The sequence below is a fragment of the Mesoplodon bidens genome (assembly GCF_964165515.1).
Source record: "Mesoplodon bidens genome assembly, chromosome: 4".
Lineage (NCBI taxonomy): Eukaryota > Metazoa > Chordata > Mammalia > Artiodactyla > Ziphiidae > Mesoplodon > Mesoplodon bidens.
Window position 1 is genome coordinate 48,775,291 of NC_138160.1, and position 19,845 is coordinate 48,795,135.

General features: G+C 38.6%; 1 protein-coding gene across 1 annotated transcript in view; it reads right to left on the reverse strand.

Annotated features, from left to right (window-relative positions):
- Positions 1–18,611, reverse strand: part of LOC308616895 (3',5'-cyclic-AMP phosphodiesterase 4D-like) — an 861,608-nt gene extending 842,997 nt beyond the window's left edge. Inside the window, exon 1 of the mRNA XM_081233392.1 lies at positions 18,532–18,611. The gene's annotated coding sequence lies outside the window, so the exon portion shown is untranslated. The remainder of the gene's footprint in view (positions 1–18,531) is intronic.
- Positions 18,612–19,845: the final 1,234 nt, after the last annotated feature.

The following is a 19,845-nucleotide window of genomic DNA, read 5'->3' on the forward strand; positions in this document are numbered from 1 at the left end:
GAGAGTCCGTTTGCTGATGCAGGGGACACGGGTTCGTGCCCTGGTCAGGGAAGATCCCACATGCCGCGGAGCGGCTGGGCCCGTGAGCCATGGCCACTGAGCCTGCGCGTCCAGAGCCTGTGCTCCACATTGGGAAGGGCCACAGCAGTGAGGGGCCCACATACCACACACAAAAAAAAGAACACCAACGTTGTAAATATTTGACACTCTGTCCAGTGTGTAACTTAGCCAACAACTGTTCCAATTTGTTAGTAAATTCTCCTTCCATTTTATTCTTGACTATATTTTCTTTGCCTTTCTTTTGTTCTTTTGCTTTTTTATCTCCACATTTCTTTGTTATTCCTCACATGTATTTATATTCCCACCTTTATCCCTGAAAGTGCTTTCAGAAGAATCAAGTGCTATAGAAATGTAAAGTTGGTATATCATTATTACTCTTACCATCTTTATTATTTATGTCAAGACATTTTTAAAGGTCTTTTGCATTCTCACAATTGTATCAACAACTTTTTCCTCTAGTCTTTTTCTTACCTGGTCTTCCACATATATTTCAGAATATGGCACATAAATGTTAATAATAGAAGCAAAGTTGAATAGCTTTATGTTACCTTTTTTTAATCTGGAAGTATCCAGTGAGTTAGGGGACATTTGTTGTATACCATCTGCAGACACAATTATTGTACCCAAGCTATAGAGGAAATTCCAAAGATACAAAAGACATGTTTCTTGACCTTAGAGCTTTGAGCCTAGTCAAAGTGACAAGCCACACAATGAACAACTTAAGGGGACATCTATAACATGTGCAGATAACTAGAGTTCAAGCAGAGGACCAAGTTTGAGTTGACCAGGTAGAAACCCACGTAAGGTTTTCCTAAGGTGAATTTCAAGAGGGAGAAGAAAGAAATGAGAAGTCTAGGGGAATAAGGGCATTCTATCTGACCCACCACCAATGTTACTGAATCATTTTCTATAGCCTTTTTCAGTCTCCTAGGGACTATCCAGTTTTATGATTCCTTTCGTATTTCTGTTCTGAATACACTACAAAAGCTACTTTGGAACTTTAGAAAGTTCTAATATGTCTTACTTTATATAGTGCACTCTTGTTTGTTTGTTGTTTTACTTCCATGACCTTGCATGTTGCTTGCATATAACTACAGCCTGCTTCTCTAGTTCTTTCACGTTTTTCAGGTCTTTTTTAGGTCTGTATTTTTAGCATGACATATGAAGGGCAGGATTTGTTTTTAAAAGCAGTTCTGTGGTATCTGCTGTTTGTGGTACGTGGCACAGCCCAGCAGCCTTGAGACTTTATCCCAGCCCTCACCAAGGCTCTGTATTGTCCCTCAGGCAGTTTCATTCTCTCTGCAAAAAAAAGATGAGGTTACAAAACAGCCTCTTCCACACTTAAATGGGGCCGCCAAAGCAAAATGCTCTAAATACAGTCTGAATCTGTTAGACAGTTGATCAGCTTCAATAAGCTCCAAACCTGGAACGAAATTGTTTCCACCATATTTTCCAAAGGGCTGTATCTTCTTTTTCAAATTTATTTGACATTAGAGTCAATGTAGTGACTTTTACTTAAAATTAATATTCATCATGGTAAGCAAAAAAGGGGGAGCACTTTTAAAAGAGAAGCCAGACTCCCAGTACCACAAGAGTTCCTATTTAACTGTTTTCTTACTACCAGACAGGATATGAAACACAGACTGCCAACAGGAGAGCTCACCTAAACCTGCCCTCCCCAAACAACAGCATAAAATGCTCATCTGTCTGCTCGTAGGAAACATACATTTTGTTCCACAACATTTGCAATGTCAAATTCAAATATCTAAATGGAATTAATATAAATCGTGCATGTGCACAAAGATGTGCTTGACTGGTCGTCCCTGAAAGCTAACATTTCTTGAGAAGGGGGTGTTTATAACTAGAAGGAAAAAGAGGAAGGTAGTACAGTAAGATGGCGTAGAAAGGTGAGATTGAGGCAGCAGGAATAAAGGTCAACGTTTTCACGTGATTGCCAAAGGCCAGTAGTGGCAAGGGCCACCTAGGGCATTCGCATTGTTCCTCACCCTCCATGCATAACAGGGCTCTCTCCCTGATGCTTTGGCACATTTAGGAATCTCGTGTAATTTGTGTGCTTGTTTCCAACCAAGTACATTTCATACAGTCCAATTTTCACCCAGCTGACTTTAGGTTTTAAGAGAATAACATTAAAGTAAAGCATTTGTCTCCCTATCCTTTCTCTACCCAACTCTGTCTTTAGATTGAAGGATGAAGAGCTGTCAGTACCAGGAAGCATGTTAAGGTACATTTTTCTCTGCTAGGGGACACTGAGTGTTCTATAATACCACCATGGGGTTTGCACACTGCCAGCCAGTGTAGCATTTGCCTGATTCTTTTCATCATAGGTTTAATGTATCAGGCAAATTTCCAAGGCCCACTGTTGTTGGACCTACAAGGGAGCCAACTTCAAAGCCAGACATTAGATTTATGGAAATAAAATAAGCAAAGGACTTCAATTACAAATATCTACTTTGAATTCAAATTTACATATAAAAATGTTCATCCTATAAATCCTAGCCTTGATTTTTGACTCAGAGAGTCTCCTGGTTTGGTCCTGGGGCTCCTTCCTTGAGGTGTCATTTTAATTCAACCCTGTATTCACACTCTTCTAAATCGAGTTCTATCATCTTTTCTAATAAATGGATCTCTTTGCTAGTTGAAACGCTTTTGGAGAGGTTGAAAGTCACCCTGGCTGGCTCCAAAGCAGCCTGGCAGCAGCTGGACAGCCCACAGAGCCAACCCAGTTTGCATTACCTTCACCAAATCTTTCCAAGTATGGACGTGAGCCTGCTGGTATCAGAGTGGATTAGGAAATTCCCATCCTGTGCATACAGTCTGGACACAGGTCTGACCTGAACTTCACATACATGCACATGTTCTCGTACATATGTACACAGACACACATGCACACATGTGAGAACACATGCACACCTGTGGACACCTGCTTCTGATATACAGTGGGAAAATACTTGTAAAACCCAAAAAGTAATAAAAATACAAAAATTAACACAAAAGTACTACCAAGGCTCTAAGGTTTAGAAGAGACTATTCCATGAATGCTTCTAACTTCCAAAAGGAAAAAAACAGGGTAAAGAAACAAGGGTCAGGTGAATATCTGAAACTGAATAGTACAAATAGTACAAATAGAGAAGAGGAGAAAAAGGCTAAGGCTGCCAAAGAAAAACAGCCAGAATTTAAATTTTATTTTAAAGATCAGTGAAAGAACAAAAAAAAAGAAGAAAGGAGAGAGGCAAGAATTGGAAAGGGGACTGAGTACAAAGGTTTAAGCTGAAATGTCACCACGGGAAGAAAAGGGGCCTGCAAATTGAACAAACGTGAAATAACTGAGTTTCCAATTGAACTTTCAGCCAAAACCAGTGATGAGACATTTTGAAATGTAGACACCAGGAGAAACAGACAGGATTTCCCTTAGGTAAATCAAAGTTCAAGTGTGACAAAACATTAACATTTTTTCTGATTATAAAAATATATAGTCATTTAGAGAACTTGAAAAATACAAAAAAATAAAAGGAAAAGCAACACCTGTTACCAAGAGATAACCTCTGTTAATATATGTTCTTCTGGTCATGTATATACAAATCATGATCACACCATATATGCTGTGATTTTTTTTTCACATAGTATCTTGCCATAGACACTTTTCATTATATTGTCATCATAATCAACAACTTTTAAACATTTACTTTGATTCTTAGTTTGTATATTCTGAAGAATAATGTGTCATAGATAGCATTTTTCCTGAGTTTCTAATTACTTCCTTAGAATAGAATTGTTAAATTGAAGGTTAAATTTGGTACCTGGTTCAAAAGGTGCCATACGTCGTTTTAGAAATTTTGTACTAATTTACACTGCCACAGATAGGTTTATTTTGCCACACCCTAGTCAACAATTAGCATCTTCTTAACATAAAAATCCTCTACTAAATTGATAGGAGTGCAAAATTCAATGCCAAAGGCACTATTAACCCTTATTCAGTTTACCATTTATGGTACAAAGTAAATTTCTGAATATGCATAGAAGTTCATATACTTTTTCAGTATCATGAACTCCTTTGAGAATCAGCTGAAATCTATGAAACTCTTTCTATAAAAATGTTCAAACATAGCAGGGACTTCCCTGGTGGTCCAGTGGTTAAGAATCTGCCTTCCAGTGCAGGGGAAGTGGGTTCAATCCCTGGTCGGGGAACTAAGATCCCACATGCCGCGGGGCAACTAAGCCTGTGCATCGCAACTAGAGAGCCTGCACGCCGCAACAAATGATCCTGCATGCCACAACTAAGACCCGACACAGCCAAAAATAAATTAAAATAATTTTTACTGCTCAAATACAGTAAAATAGGCCTCTAGGAGTTCATCTTTGAACAGCCTCAGACTCACTTCTAAACATCAGACCTAAGTGGAATTTCTGGAACATGAGTTCACTTATAACCCTAAACCCAGTAATTCACTTAAGCACATAGAACAAACATGGTTTAGTGGGAAAGGACTCAACTTGAGCTGTGGGACTTGGTTTCTGGCTCTAGCTCTTCATCTAAACATGCTTAGGTTCTTATCACATACCAAGCCTCTGTAAATCCATGGAGCTCTAAGATAAGGTCACCCTTCACTGGCATGTTGCAGAGATATCTGCTCTGTGGACAGCCCGTGGTTATTTTCTGTATCTAGGCATGTTCAGAACATCAAGAAATCCAACATCTGACTCTATGACGTCTGCTCCATGAATATAAATAAATGTCAATACTGTTGATTGCACAATTCTCATTGCCTTCCATGGTAGATTGGGAGTTCCCTTGCAGCACAAACTGGGCCTAACTCAACTGTACCTGACTTATTTAATACATTCCCCAGTAAATGTCCATGAAAATAAACCAATCTAAACAAAAGAGAAAATAGTGTCTTCCAAAATTAAATGAGTAGTTCCATTTTGGGGGGGTTGACTATAATTCTACAAAACGTTTAAACATGCATATTCACTGGCCATCTTTTCAGCTTAAACAAATGTTTTCTACAGTTGATTCTTGTTATTTATAGTAGTTATGTTCTATAAAGTCACTGGAAACCCTGAATTCGTGAATACTGAACAATTATTCCTAGGGGGTAAATAGGTTAGGTTCTTGTGAGCCTCTGGTCATAACATTTTCACCAACCAGTCAATACATGATCTTATTTTATGTGTTTCTGTTTAAAGACACCTTATTTAATATATATACTGTTGATTCATTAGCACTGAAAACACAGCTAATAGCACTATAACTCAGGCCTGAATAAAGCTCATCTAACACACATATTTCTTCTGCACATTACAACCTCCTGTGCTTAAGAACACTAGACAGCAAGTCAGCACTGTATCTGGGGGTCATTTTACACAGTAAAATCATCATCAAAAAGCACAAAAATGCAAAAAAAAATGCAGCATTAAATATATCAAGAAAAGGATACTTGTTTACAGTATGAGAGCTGAAACAAGAAGGCAGAGCCTCACCTTGTTGGAGACTCAATAAATGCTTACGGTATTAGTCAAGGTTCTCCACAGAAACAGGATCAACAGCAGATCCTGGTTATAATAGGAGATAGTATAAGGAATTGGTTCATACAATTATGAAGGCTGAAAAGTCCCACAGTCTGCTGTCTGTAAGCCAGAGGCCCAGGAAACCAGTGGTATAGTTCTGAGAACAGGAGGGCCAATGGTGTAAGTCCCAACAAAGGACAGAAGACTGATGTTTCAGCTCAAGCAGTCAAGCAGAGTCAATTCTCTCTTCCTCCACCTTTTTGTTCTACTCAGGCCTCAACAGATTGGGTAGTGGCCACCCTCACTGTGGAAAGCCATCTGCTTTACTCAGTCTACCAATTCCAATGATCATCTTATCTGGAAACACCCTCAGAAACACCCCAGAAATAATGTTTAGCCAAATATCTGTGCACCCTGCAGTCCAGACACACAAAATTAACCATCACATGTGTTATAAGAATACAGAATTTATGAAATGCCATTGACTTACATGTTCACCAAGTATATATCTTCACAAACTCCAAAAAAGAAAGTGGTAAGTTATTTTAAGTTATTTATTTCATAAGGCACCATTCTCCTACCAGATATCATCTGCCAATACCATATACTGTTCTATGAACAGAGATAGCAGCAATATTATACTATATAAGGTAAAGAATTAATAATAATAACAATATGAATGCCACATAAATCATGAAACTAATTTCTCACTTCACTTCTTTTTTTGAACTTTATTTTTTATACAGCAGGTTCTTATTAGTCATCCATTTTATACACATCAGTGTATACATGTCAATCCCAATCTCCCAATTTATCACCCCACCACCCCACCCCCTGCTTTCCCCCCTTGGTGTCCATAGGTTTGTTCTCTACATCTGTGTCTCTATTTCTGCCTTGCAAACTGGTTCATCTGTACCATTTTTCTAGATTCCACATATATGTGTTAGTATATGATATTTGCTTTTCTCTTCCAGACTTTCTTCACTCTGTATGATAGTCTCTAGATCCATCCACATCTCAACAAATGACACAATTTCATTCCTTTTTATGGCTGAGTAATACTCCATTGTATATATGTACCAAAACTTCTTTATCCATCCATCTGTCGATGGGCATTTAGGCTGCTTCCAGGACCTGGCTACTGTAAATAGTGCTGCAATGAACATTGGGGTGAATGTGTCTTTTTGAAGTATGGTTTTCTCTGGGTATATGCCCAGTAGTGGTATTGCTGGATCATATGGTAATGCTATTTTTAGTTTTTTAAGGAACCTCCATACTGTTCTCCATAGTGGCTGTACCAATTTACATTCCCACCAACAGGGCAAGACGGTTCCCTCTTCTCCACACCCTCTCCAGCATTTGTTATTTCTAGATTTTCTGATGATGCCCATTCTAAGTGGTGTGAGGTGATACCTCATTGTAGTTTTGATTTGCATTTCTCTAATAATTAGTGATGTTGAGCATCCTTTCATGTGTTTGTTGGCAATCTGTATATCTTCTATGGAGTAATGTCTATTTAGGTCTTCTGCCCATTTTTCGATGTGTTTTTAATATTGAGCTGCATGAGCTGTTTATATATTTTGGAGATTAATCCTTTGTCCGTTGATTCATTTGCAAATATTTTCTCCCATTCTGAGGGTTGTCTTTTCGTCTTGTTTATGGTTTCCTTTGCTGTGCAAAAGCTTTTAAGTTTCATTAGGTCCCATTTGTTTATTTTTGTTTTTATTTCCATTACTCTAGGAGTTGGATCAAAAAAGATCTTGCTGTGATTTATGTCAAAGAGTGTTCTTCCTATGTTTTCCTCTAAGAGTTTTACAGTGTCTGGTCTTACATTTAGGTCTCTAATCCATTTTGAGTTTATTTTTGTGTATGGTGTAAGGGAGTGTTCTAATTTCATTCTTTTACATGTAGCTGTCCAGTTTTCCCAGCATCACTATTGAAGAGACTGTCTTTTCTCCACTGTATATCCTTGTCTCCTTTGTCATAGATTAGTTGACCATAGGTGCGTGGGTTTACCTCTGGGCTTTCTATCTTGTTCCATTGATCTATGTTTCTGTTTTTGTGCCAGTACCATATTGCCTTGATTACTGTAGCTTTGTAGTATAGTCTGAAGTCAGGGAGTCTGATTCCTCCTGCTCCATTTTTTCCCCTCAAGACTGCTTTGGCTATTCGGGGTCTTCTGTGTCTCCATACAAATTTTAAGATTTTTTTGTTCTAGTTCCATCAAAAATGCCATTGGTAATTTGATAGGGATTGCATTGAATCTGTAGATTGCTTTGGGTAATATAGTCATTTTCACAATATTGATTCTTCCAATCCAAGAACATGGTATATCTCTCCATCTGTTGGTATCATCTTTAATTTCTTTCATCAGTGTCTTATAGTTTTCTGCATACAGGTCTTTTGTCTCCCTAGGTAGGTTTATTCCTAGGTATTTTATTCTTTTTGTTGCAGGGGTAAATGGGAGTGTTTCCTTAATTTCGCTTTCAGATTTTTCATCATTAGTGTATAGGAATGCAAGAGATTTCTGTGCATTAATTTTGTATGCTGCAACTCTACCAAATTCATTGATGAGCTCTAGTAGTTTTCTGGTGGCATCTTTAGGATTCTCTATGTACAGTATCATGTCATCTGCAAACAGTGAGAGTTTTACTTCTTCTTTTCCAATTTGTATTCCTTTTATTTCGTTTTCTTCTCTGATTGCCATGAGTAGGACTTCCATAACTGTGTTGAATAAGAGTAGTGAGAGTGGACATCCTTGTCTTTTTCCTGATCTTAGAGGAAATGCTTTCAGTTTTTCACCATTGAGAATGATGTTTGCTGTGGGTTTGTCGTATATGGCCTTTATTATGTTGAGATAGGTTCCCTCTATGCCCAATTTCTGGAGAGTTTTTATCATCAATCGGTGTTGAATTTTGTCAGAAGCCTTTTCTGTATCTATTGAGATGATCATATGGTTTTTATTCTTCAGTTTGTTAATATGGTGTATCACATTGATTGATTTGCATATATTGAAGAATCCTTGCATCCCTGGGATAAATCCCACTTGATCATGGTGTATGATCCTTTTAATGTGTTGCTGGATTCTGTTTGCTAGTATTTTGTTGAGGATTTTTACATCTATATTCATCAGTGATATTGGTCTCTAATTTTCTTTTTTTGTAGTATCTTTGTCTGGCTTTGGTATCAGGGTGATGGTGGTCTCATAGAATGAGTTTGGGAGTATTCCTTCCTCTGCAATTTTTGGGAAGAGTTTGAGAAGGATGGGAGTTAGCTCCTCTCTAAATGTTTGATAGAATTCACCTGTGAACCCATATGGTCCTGGACTTTTGTTTTTTGGAAGATTTTTAATCACAGTTTCAATTTCATTACTTGTAATTGGTCTGTTCATATTTTCTCTTTCTTCCTGGTTCAGTCTTGGATGGTTATACCTTTCTGAGAATTTGTCCATTTCTTCCAGGTTGTCCTTTTTATTGGCATAGAGTTGCTTGTAGTAGTCTCTTAGGATGCTTTGTATTTCTGCGGTGTCTGTTGCAACTTCTCCTTTTGCATTTCTAATTTTATTGATCTGACTCCTCTCCCTCTTTTTCTTGATGAGTCTGGCTAATGGTTTATCAATTTTGTGTATCTTCTCAAAGAACCAGCTTTTAGTTTTATTGATCTCTGCTATTGTAAAACTCACATTCTTAAGTGCTACATTATATTGTAGTGGATTTTAGTATAGGAAAAAATATTTTGAAAGTAAGAATTTAGTTCATAGTTCAAGCACAATATTAATGCCAAAAGAAGTTAATATTGTAGCCAAAATACTTTTCTAGGTGAAGAAATAAGTCATAAGTAAATACACAATCATAGACACAATATGCTCAGTAAGGAGGCATCACATTTAGCTATTTTTCCAACAAGTGATATAGAAAAATCAAAATATTCAGTGAGACACAGCTAACCAACAGCCATGTAAAATAAAACTGTAAATGATCAGGAATGCTAACTCAAGGCAGACCCATGTGGACTGACATCATAAATGAAAAGGATATGACAAGGAGGGGGAAGGGTAAGCTGGGACGAAGTGAGAGAGTGGCATGGACATATATACACTACCACATGTAAAATAGATAGCTAGTGGGAAGCAGCCGCATAGCACAGGGAGATCAGCTCCATGCTTTGTGACCACCTAGAGAGGTGGGATAGGGAGGGTGGGAGGGAGAGGCAACAGGGAGGGGATATGAGGATATATGTTTATGTAGAGCTGATTCACTTTGTTATACAGCAGAGACTAACACAACATTGTAAAGCAATTATACGCCAATAAAGATGTTATAAATAAATAAATAAATAGAAATTTTAAAAAAAGAAAAGGATATGGAATTGTATTATGGGTGTTTCTTACAAAATGAGCTGCTCTGAGACTGTGAAAGTGATTTGAGCAAGACATATGCATATGCACTTTTGCAAAATTCCATAAAAAATAGAGCTACGAATTCATAGATGCATTTTTATTTAGCCTTTGGGTTAAAAGTTTGCATGCCTAGTATTATTTCTACCTATCCAGATAAGATCTGGAAGACACTGGATGACAGTGAAAGCAGAAAACAATGGGATATCTTCAAAATGCTGGAAAAAAATAACTGTTGGCCTAAAATTCTATACCCAGTAAAAATATCTTTCAGAAACAAAGGCTAAGTAAAGACACACTCTGAAAAACAAAAACCAACAGATTCCTCAGCAGCAGGCATGTCCTCAGTGAAACATTACAGGTACTCTTCAGAGAGAAAGGAAGTGTTCACAAATGAAGGATTGAGAGAAAAAAAATGAAGAACCCAAAAAAGGGGTTATATGTGGGTAAATCTAAATGCATACCTAATGTATTCAATAATAATTTATTCCATAATAATGTCCTGAGAAGTTTAAATATAGACATGAAATTAGAACACTTAAACAAGAGCACACTATAAGTTGGGAGCAGGGGACTGAAATTAGAGTATCTTAATTTCTGTGAATTGTCCAGGAAATGGCAAAAGTATTCATTTATCTTAGGCTTTAATAAGTAACTGATGCACATGATAATTTTTGTTAACCACCAAAAGTATAGAAAGGGATGTATAACTACCAAGCCAACAGATGAGGAAAGGTGGATAAAAATACTAATTTTTTAAAACTTCAAACAAAAAGAAAGTAAAAGGGGGACAGAAAGATGGCACAAATGGGGGGCAAGTATTAAGATGATAGATTTAAACCCAAATGTATCAATAATTACATGAAACATAAACAGATTAAATATTTCAATTAAAAGACAAAATTGCTAGACTGGATTAAACAAAAGCTGTATGTGCTTATAAGAGATTCCTTAAATTTAAGAATATTGGAAAGACTGAAGGTGGAAAAATGAGGAAAAGTCACTATGCAAAAACTATCCCAAAACAAAGCTGAGGTAGCCATATTCATATCAGACAAGATAGATTTTAAGACAATAATACTTAGCTGAGAGAAAGGAATTTTTCATAATGATAGAGTTCAATTTGCAAAGAAGATGTAACAGTTCTATATGTGATTAATAGCCTCAAGATACTTAATGTAAAAATTGGCAGAATTAAAAGAAAAAATGGTAAATCCACAAATCATGATGAGACATTTTCACATACCCTTCTTGTAACAGATGTAATAAACAGAAAAATAATTAACAATTACAGAGAAAATATGAAAAGCATGATTCAAAAACTTTATCTAATTAACTTATATAGAACACAACCCTTATAACAGCAGAATATACACAGCTGGCTCTGCAAATGGCAGGTACGGAGGGCCTACTGTGTACTATGCCACTTTACCTAAGGGACTTGAGCATCCACAGATTTTGTTATCTGCTGGGGGTCCTGGAACCAACCCCCCACGGATACCAAGAAACTGCTGTATTCTTTTTTAAGTGACTAAAGCAGAAGCCAATAACAAAAAGATAACTAGAAAATCCCCATATATTTGGAAATTAAGTAATTTATAAAGAACACATAGGTCAAAGAAAACTTCAGTGGAAATTCAAAAATATTTAGAACTAAATAAAAATGAAAATCCTACAAAGGAAAATTCATTAAATAGTTAAACTTGATCTTTGAGGAATATTTATTTGTAGATATTAGGTGAGGGGAAAAAAAGCTTTAAAAAATCAATTATCTTAGGTTCTATGTCAAGAAGATATACAAGAATAGCAAATTAAACCAAAAGAAAAGGAAGGAAATGATAAAAGAATAAAATTAATGGGAAAAATTTTAATACAACAGAGAATATCAACCAAGCCAACAGATTGTTACTTGAGAAGACTGGTAAGATGGTAAAAAGAAATTTGATAACCCCCTGGTAAGATGGATTAAAAAGGAAATAAGATAAGGAAAGAGACAAATAACCAGTATCTACTCCTCAACTCATATTATGAGGCCAGCATAACCTTAATACCAAAACCTGACAAAGTTATTAAAAGAAAAGAAAGTTCAGGTCAGAGTCTCTCACATAATAAATGTAAAAATCTTAAATATTAATAAACTGAATCTAGTAATAATGTGGCACAGCATAGCTGACTTCAGCTTATTTCAAGAACACAAGGTTGGTTTAACATTTTAAAATATCAATTCAGTGTAGTTAACCAGACTAATAGAATGAAAGAGAAATCTCTATCATCTTAATAAATTGAGAAAAAGCATTTGATAAAATTTAACATCTATTAATCTAATAAAGAATATTTACAAAAACAAATTTTAAAACACCACACCAAACATCACTTTTAACACTGAAATGTTGAAAACTTTCCCTCTGAGATCAGTAAAAAGAAAAAGCTATTCGCTATCCCCACTTCTATTTGACACTGTACTGGAAAGCCTAGCCAGGATAATAAGACCAAAAAAAGGCATAGAATTAGAAAAGAGTAAGTAAAAATATCAATACTTTTAGACCACATGATTGTGTTATTCAAAAGAATCTATAAAGTATTTGAATTAATCAGGAAGGTTAACAAGTTCTGGATATAAAAATCAATTGTTTTTCTGATATGAGCAACAGAGATTGAAATTTACAAAATAATATAACTTGCAACAACATCAAAAATACCAGATACACAGAAATACATCTAACAAAAGATGTATAAAACTGCTATTCAGGGTAATTTTTCTATCTTTGTATCAATACTGCACTGTCTTAATTACTGTGTTTTACAAGTATTAATATCTCAGAGTTAAGTCTTACTCTTTGTTCTTTTTCTTTAGAGCTCTATTGACTATTCTTAGCTAACTTAGCTAACTTTATTTCCATATAAAATTTTAAATAAGAATGTGAACCTCCATTAAGAAAATAAAGACTGCTGGCATTTTGATTGTGATATTATTGACCTCTTTATGGAAGAACTGACATCATCATGACATACAGATATCTATATAAAATCTGTCCATCCATGAGCACAGTATAGTCCTCCATTTATTTAGATCTTCTTTAATTTCTCTCATAAATATTTCCTGAATTTCGGGGAAATTAAGGGAGAATAGTTATTACAAAAAAGTATAAGGGAAAGGAGAAATTATGTTTTGCAGATAATGTGCCAGTTCTTGACCTGTATTTCCCTTTTTGTTTGTTTAAGATAAGAAGAAAATCCCAGAAAATGTAACAGATGGCCACAATCCTCCTTTATGTATGATATGTGGATAACGTATAAGAGCTCAAAAGGCAATTGCTGGATGGTACTCCAGATCAAGTTTTCCCAAATTGCAGGCTATGTGTTTAGTGGGTTACAAAGAGCCTTATTTTCAATCAGATAGAAATCATCAAAGTGGATCTTGCATGGTAAGATTAAGCATCATTTCATGATTTTTACTTTTGCTTAAGTTATACACACACACATATCCACACACACAAATATATGTATGTGTATATAGAGCCTGTGATGTAAAATCTGTTTATTCTTGTTGATTGCAGTCAAAAATATTTGAAAAACCGTGCTCTGGGAACTATTTTCCAACAGAATTCTAAGTGTCATTACATGTTATAACGCCTAGCACTTACTGTGGCAGGTATTTTGCAGCTGTGTCATTTTCGCTTTAGCTCAGACGTAAACCTTAGATTTGGGATTGCTACTTATGTGATAGAATTGAATGAGAGTTAATGGTGAAAACTGGGGGTTATGCATGAGTTAATTAGGGAAGAATATGAGAACAACAGTGAAGTGCAGGTAGCCGGAGCCCAGCAAGAGCCCAGCCAGAGCCCAGCCGGAGCCTTTGAAAGAGGATGTTCAAGAACACTGAGCGTTAGCCCCTGGAGGATATCAGTGGCTCAGGGAACTTATTGGAAGGGGCACAAGGTGCTGCAGAGGCAGTGAGTAAAGATAAAGGACAGCTGTCTGAAAAGGCATTTCTCTGGGCCTCCTCCTGGCTCCCATCTCCTGGTCCCTTTCTTTTCTTTTCTTTTTTTTTTTTTTTTTTACACTTTTCTTAGTGATTAGTGTTTAAATTATACAACAAATACATGTCCTCTTTTAACGAATTCCGATATTACAAACACGACAAACTAAAAAAGCAAACATTATCTCCTTCTTCCCTATTCCACTGTTCTTTCCTAGAATTAACCATTGAATTTAATTTTATTTTTATTTATTTTTTTATTGGGGTATAGCTGCTTTACAATATCCTGATCCCTTTCTGAAAGCACCCCCAAACTGTACTTTTGCTTTTTACCTGCTTTGGTCTCCCAGACTCTCCCTCAGTGGCTGAACTGTCACCATGTCTGGCTCTCCATCTTTTCCCTCAAGATCCACCCTAGCAATTTGTTCCCCCAGCTCTCTGGTTTAGGACCATCGTCTCCCATAGGATGTCTCCCAGCCAACCTCAGCTGGGGTTTAAGCAAAAAAGATTGGAGTGTTAAGACATGAAACGGAGAGCAGCTTTAACCTGAACTTCTAGGCTTGTACTACCTCAACCAGAAGAATCGTCAACCAGAGGAAACATCTCCACATGGCACAGCAATTAGTGAAAGAGATAAGAATTACAGCAAAAAATGATGATGATAATGAGAGTATTTGTTGAGCATTGTTTTATGCCAGGCATTGTTCCAAGCATCTTACATGAATTAACACATTAAATTTTCACAGTAACCCTGAGGTAGGTAATGTTTTCCCCATTTTGCAGGTGAGGTAAATGGGGCACAGAGTTTTTAAGCAACTAGTACATGGTCTCACGCTATAAAGTTGTGGAGAACATAGAAAGAAAAGAACTAAGAGTGAACTTTGAAGTAACCAAGAAAAAAGAGAATATTGAGCATCTGCTTGACAAAGCGGGACTCTGATTTTTCAGGGTAACTTTAGTTTGCCTTTTGTTTGTTCTACGAGTTCATACGCAGTCTAGGTAGATAGACGTTTGGACTCCAGCTGCCTTTACCTGTCGACTTTTGTGTGGCATATGTGGAAGTGTCCAATGTCAATCTCAGAGAGGTTTTTTTTTTTTTCCTTTAAGAAAGATACTGCTTTTATAGCTTCCAAACTGGGGTCCTCATAATGAAATGTTGAACAGTTTCTAGGGATTCACCAGGACACTAATCCAAAAAAACAAGAAGCCTTAGCATCAGCTGACTACAATTCACCCTACTGATTAGAGACAGGTCAGTCCCCTACCTAATTTTGGGAAACCCAGAAAAAAGACTGGTAGGCAGAAGGTATTTTGAAGATAAACAAAATAAACCATTTAACCCATGCAACCAAAATCACTGAGGAAAAAGGTCATCAAAATCCCAAAGCCCAGTGAAATACCCACTTCAGAAATGGAGCTAACATCGTCAAACAGCTGGGTTAAATACTGATGATTAGATTGTGGTTTCTCCACCAAACTTTTCAAGGAACTTAAAAAAAAAAGAGAGAAATCACTCAAAAGGTGGGAAGATAAGAGACAGAGTCTATCACTGGCTCTTACCAGCAAATTTGAAGTACTTATTGAAAAAGAGAGAGAGAGACCTTTCAGCCTGACATTTAGATATTGCTTATGTGATGTCCACTCTCCCGGTACAGCCCTGATCTAAATTTAGTAGTTTAAAAAGAACTAAATCTCTCCTCCCACCCATTTCCAAATGCCAGTTGAGAAGTCATTTCTCAGACCCTTTTCATCCTCAAGAAAGCCCTGAGAACTTTAAAAAATTTAAGGACAAAATGTCAGAACACAGTATGCAGTCTCTCCTCCTTCCTAAAATGGCCATTTGGTTAAAATCCATGACAACAAAAGAGTTAAAGTTCTGCACTGTTTAAGAACAGCCAGCTGACCTTTAAATCTGCTGGTTTTAATCCAATCACCTTCCAACAAGCATGAAATTGGAACAAGGCGTACTAACACACACCAATTATTTTCACAGTGTACATGACTGAACTCACAGTGTCCTGTTTAGGACAAATAAATAAATAAATAAAAATACACACTCAGTTTCCAAAAGCCAGACTTAGAGACCAAGTGTCTCTGTTGGCAAGGATTGTCCTTTGGTAACTGTCTGGAAAAGTGCTGTTGGAGAAGGCCTTTCCTGGGAAAAGCACAAAGAAAGTAACTTTTTCACGTTGTTTAAATTCTGTTTAATGAAATGGTTTCCCTCAACCTTCAGTATAGCAGAAGTAAAAGTAGCTGGGAAATAATTAATTACTATACTCCGTTAAGAACTTTGCATTCCATGGATGTAAGAGAACAATTTTCCCCTCCCCGTGAAAGGGCAAAACGCTGACTCCTACTTTGATTAAAGGCATAAAAACCCAGGGGCTCAAACCAAGTGTTGAGTGTCTGCTCCTTAAAACGATTCTTTGCTTTTTGAAAGTAATTCATGAAGTTCTTTTAAGTGAGGATAGTCCCTCATGCCTTCAAAATATAGTTCAGCTTACAGAAATTCCGTCACAGGTTTTTTTCTTGTTGTTTTTTTTTTTTGCGGTACGTGGGCCTCTCACCGTTGTGGCCTCTCCTGTTGCTGAGCACAGGCTCAGCGGCCATGGCTCACGGGCCCAGCCACTCCGCGGCATGTGGGATCTTCCCGGACCGGGGCACGAACCCGTGTCCCCTGCATCAGCAGGCGGACTCTCAACCACTGCCCCACCAGGGAAGCCCCTGTCACAGGCTTTTTAAGAGCAGATGGCATGGCTGTTTTCATACAATGCGCAGAGAAAGGAGCCCTCTCTGGAGGCCTGTGGCCTGCAACCAGACAGCCTCTGGTCAATTGCAAAACTGGGTTCTTTATCACCTCCTTTATCCTCTACCCCCAGGTCCCCTAATCCCATCCCATCCCATTTCCATCAGCCAGTTACACGGAATATTAACCCCACACCTGGACCATATTCCAGCCCGAGTGTGTTTTTAAAGACGGAGACTTCTGAGATTCCTTCACATCTCAAAATCCTCCTCTCTCATGGGCCCACGTTTGCCAGTCCCTCCTTGCCACAACATGTGATTTCCCTCCTTCACTCCCTGTCATCTGTCAGTCCGGAAAGAGAAAGGTCAGGCTCTCACAGCAATGTGGGCCGCGGGCCGTGGGCCCCGGCCAGGGCCCAGACCACAGCCCTCCCGGCCGCTTCTGCTTTGGGGCAGGGGAGGGAGGGGCCGGATTCAGGAAGAGGGGGCACTGCCTGGCTTGCCTGTTGCTCACAGCTGGGGTCAGGAAGGCATCTGCCAGCTCTGGTGCAGAAGGTCCCTTGCAGTTTACCATCTATCAGGACGACCTGGTCACCTGGTCTGAATAGCCCTGAGGACTCCTCCAAAATCAAAGGAGCCTCTTCCTGGAGCCCTGGCAGAGCAGGTGGCCAAGGCTTCCTCAGGCCTCGCTCGCTGTCTTGTCCTAATTCTCATCCCTTCCTAAGGAGCACAGCAACCTCGCCAGCTTCCAGGTAGCCACCATTTCCTATCCCTTTTTCCTACATCCGGGACTTGATGCATTGTTAAAGTCTAGACACTCACCACCGACCCCAACTCACAACTGGTTCCCCAGCCTCCATCTGCTTTGCCAAGATTTGGGGAACAAGGAAAATCAAAGTGTCTTATTATACCACCCTCAGCCCAACAACCAACAGAAAAAGCCTCATCACCTGAGTACAAAGTGTGGACCATCACTAGGCCCGCACCTGACTCTTTTATTTACTCTCCTCGTATGCGGTGAACGACGCCCTTGGTCACGTCATCCTAAAGTCTATAACACAGAAGGAGACCCAAAGTCCTATATGCTTGAAGAATTGCATGGCCATATCTTTAGTTAACATTTTCTGTTTTATTCATCAGAGTCCACGATTTTATAGTAGATGAGATCTGTTCAGGCCAGCCACCATTTCCTCTCCTTTCTGTCAGCATCCTGCAGACCACAGCCACTGCCAGAAAAGCAATGTGGTTTTGGGGAGAAGAAATCACGAGATATCTGAAGACAAAAGACTGAGGATTCAGGCCCAGAATTGTTATTAACTGAGAGACTTTGGCCAAGTCACTACAGTTCACTGAAACCTCGGTCTTACCTTCTGTAAAGTGGGGATTATAATAGCCACCTCACAGAGTGCTCTGAAGGAAGAAATAAGATAATAAAAGTGAACATAATTTTGAATTATAAACAGAGAAAGAGGAAAAGAGGAGAGAGGAGGGGAGGAAAAACTGAAAAATTCAGCTTCCCTCACCCTTTTGCACTAGCAGGTAAAATAAAGTGTTCAGACAGGAAACCTGAACAAGATAATCCAAAATATAATATTCTTAGGCACTGTTGAAGGGAGAAGCTACTGTAATCGCCAAATCTGGTCAAGAGCTCAGTCTGAGGAGCATGTTTTTTACCCCCTGAGTGCACTAAAGCTTTGGGACTGACCTGCAGGAAAAGACCAGAAGCTTTCCTCATTTCGTTCCCTATAGTAGAAAGACAAGAGCAGCTGAAGGACAAACGTCAAGAGTGGGGCGAGGCAAACACCTCAGGCCATGAACTTACTTTATCCCTTTGGTAGATCACCTTCAGGAGAAAATTCCAGCTTTGTGTTTTCTGCTTGGCTCCATTCAAATGGGAAGTTCTGCTCAGAGGCCTGAAATAGAAAACAGGAAGTCAACAGAACTGATTTTCCTAACTCCTCAAATGCAAATTACTGCACTTGCTGTGGATGAGAACTACCATGAGGTGTAGACCTCCTTTCTAAAAGGAGGTCACATGCCAATTATGTATAGAAAATATCCCACTCCAGGGTAGAAAGGAATGCTCCATCAGCTTTCTTCCTAAATGAAGGAGAGAAGCAGAGTGGGATTGACAGTAAAGACGATCAAGGGTGTTCCCATCAGAACCAAACTGCCACTAAAAATAATGAAGTGTCCCACTTTGAGGCTCAGACACTATTCTCTGAGCTGCTTCTTCTGCAGTCACTTTTCTGTAGCTACTTCTCAAGGGGGCAGTTACTAAAATGGCTCCCCTCCCAACTTCCGCATTATGTTTCATGGTATCAGTATTTTCTTAGAGGCCCGTGTTTGAAACATGCAAGTTGAAACTCCAAGCCCCACCCCTGCACCTGCCCCTTTAGTCAGTTTCCATCACAGACCATCAGTTCCATCTCATTTACATCAGACACGAATCCAGCTAGTTCTCCTATCACAGCTCGACTCTGGTTTACCACACCTGGTCATTTCCTCAGCCATCTCTGGTCTGAATCCTGAGCTCTCCAGCCTTCCTGCCTCCCCACTTTCACGAGACTGCCAGATGAACCTTTCCAGCAGACAGTCCCCTCACATTACTCCCTGGCCCCAAGGTCTGCCACAGCTTCCTAATACCTACTGATCAAATCTACTCACAAGTGGTCTCACCATCGCTATCTCGCTTAGACAGTGTGTTGTAGCAGAGAGTGCCTGAGCCTCGGTGCCAGATGGATTGGGTAAGAATCTCTCTTAGGTGAGCTTTACCACTACATGGCTGTGTGAATCTGAGCAAATTATGAAACCTCTCTGCCCTTCAGTTTCCTCATTTGTGGAATGGAGATAATTACACCCACCTACATAGTTATTAAGGGACTAAGTGGGATCATACATACAAAGTGGTCACAGTGGGTTCCCATAAGAAGAGTAACTAGTACTTATGGAGGGCTTTCTACCTCCCAGGCTCTGTTCTGAGCGCCACACATATGTTTATGCAGGTATGACCATTATCCTCATTTTGCAGAAGAGGAAATTGAGGCAAGAGAAAGTGAAGTCACTGAAACCACATAATGAATCAGTAGAAGAGCCAGCGTTTGCACTCAAGCAGTCTGGCTCCAGAGCCTGTAAA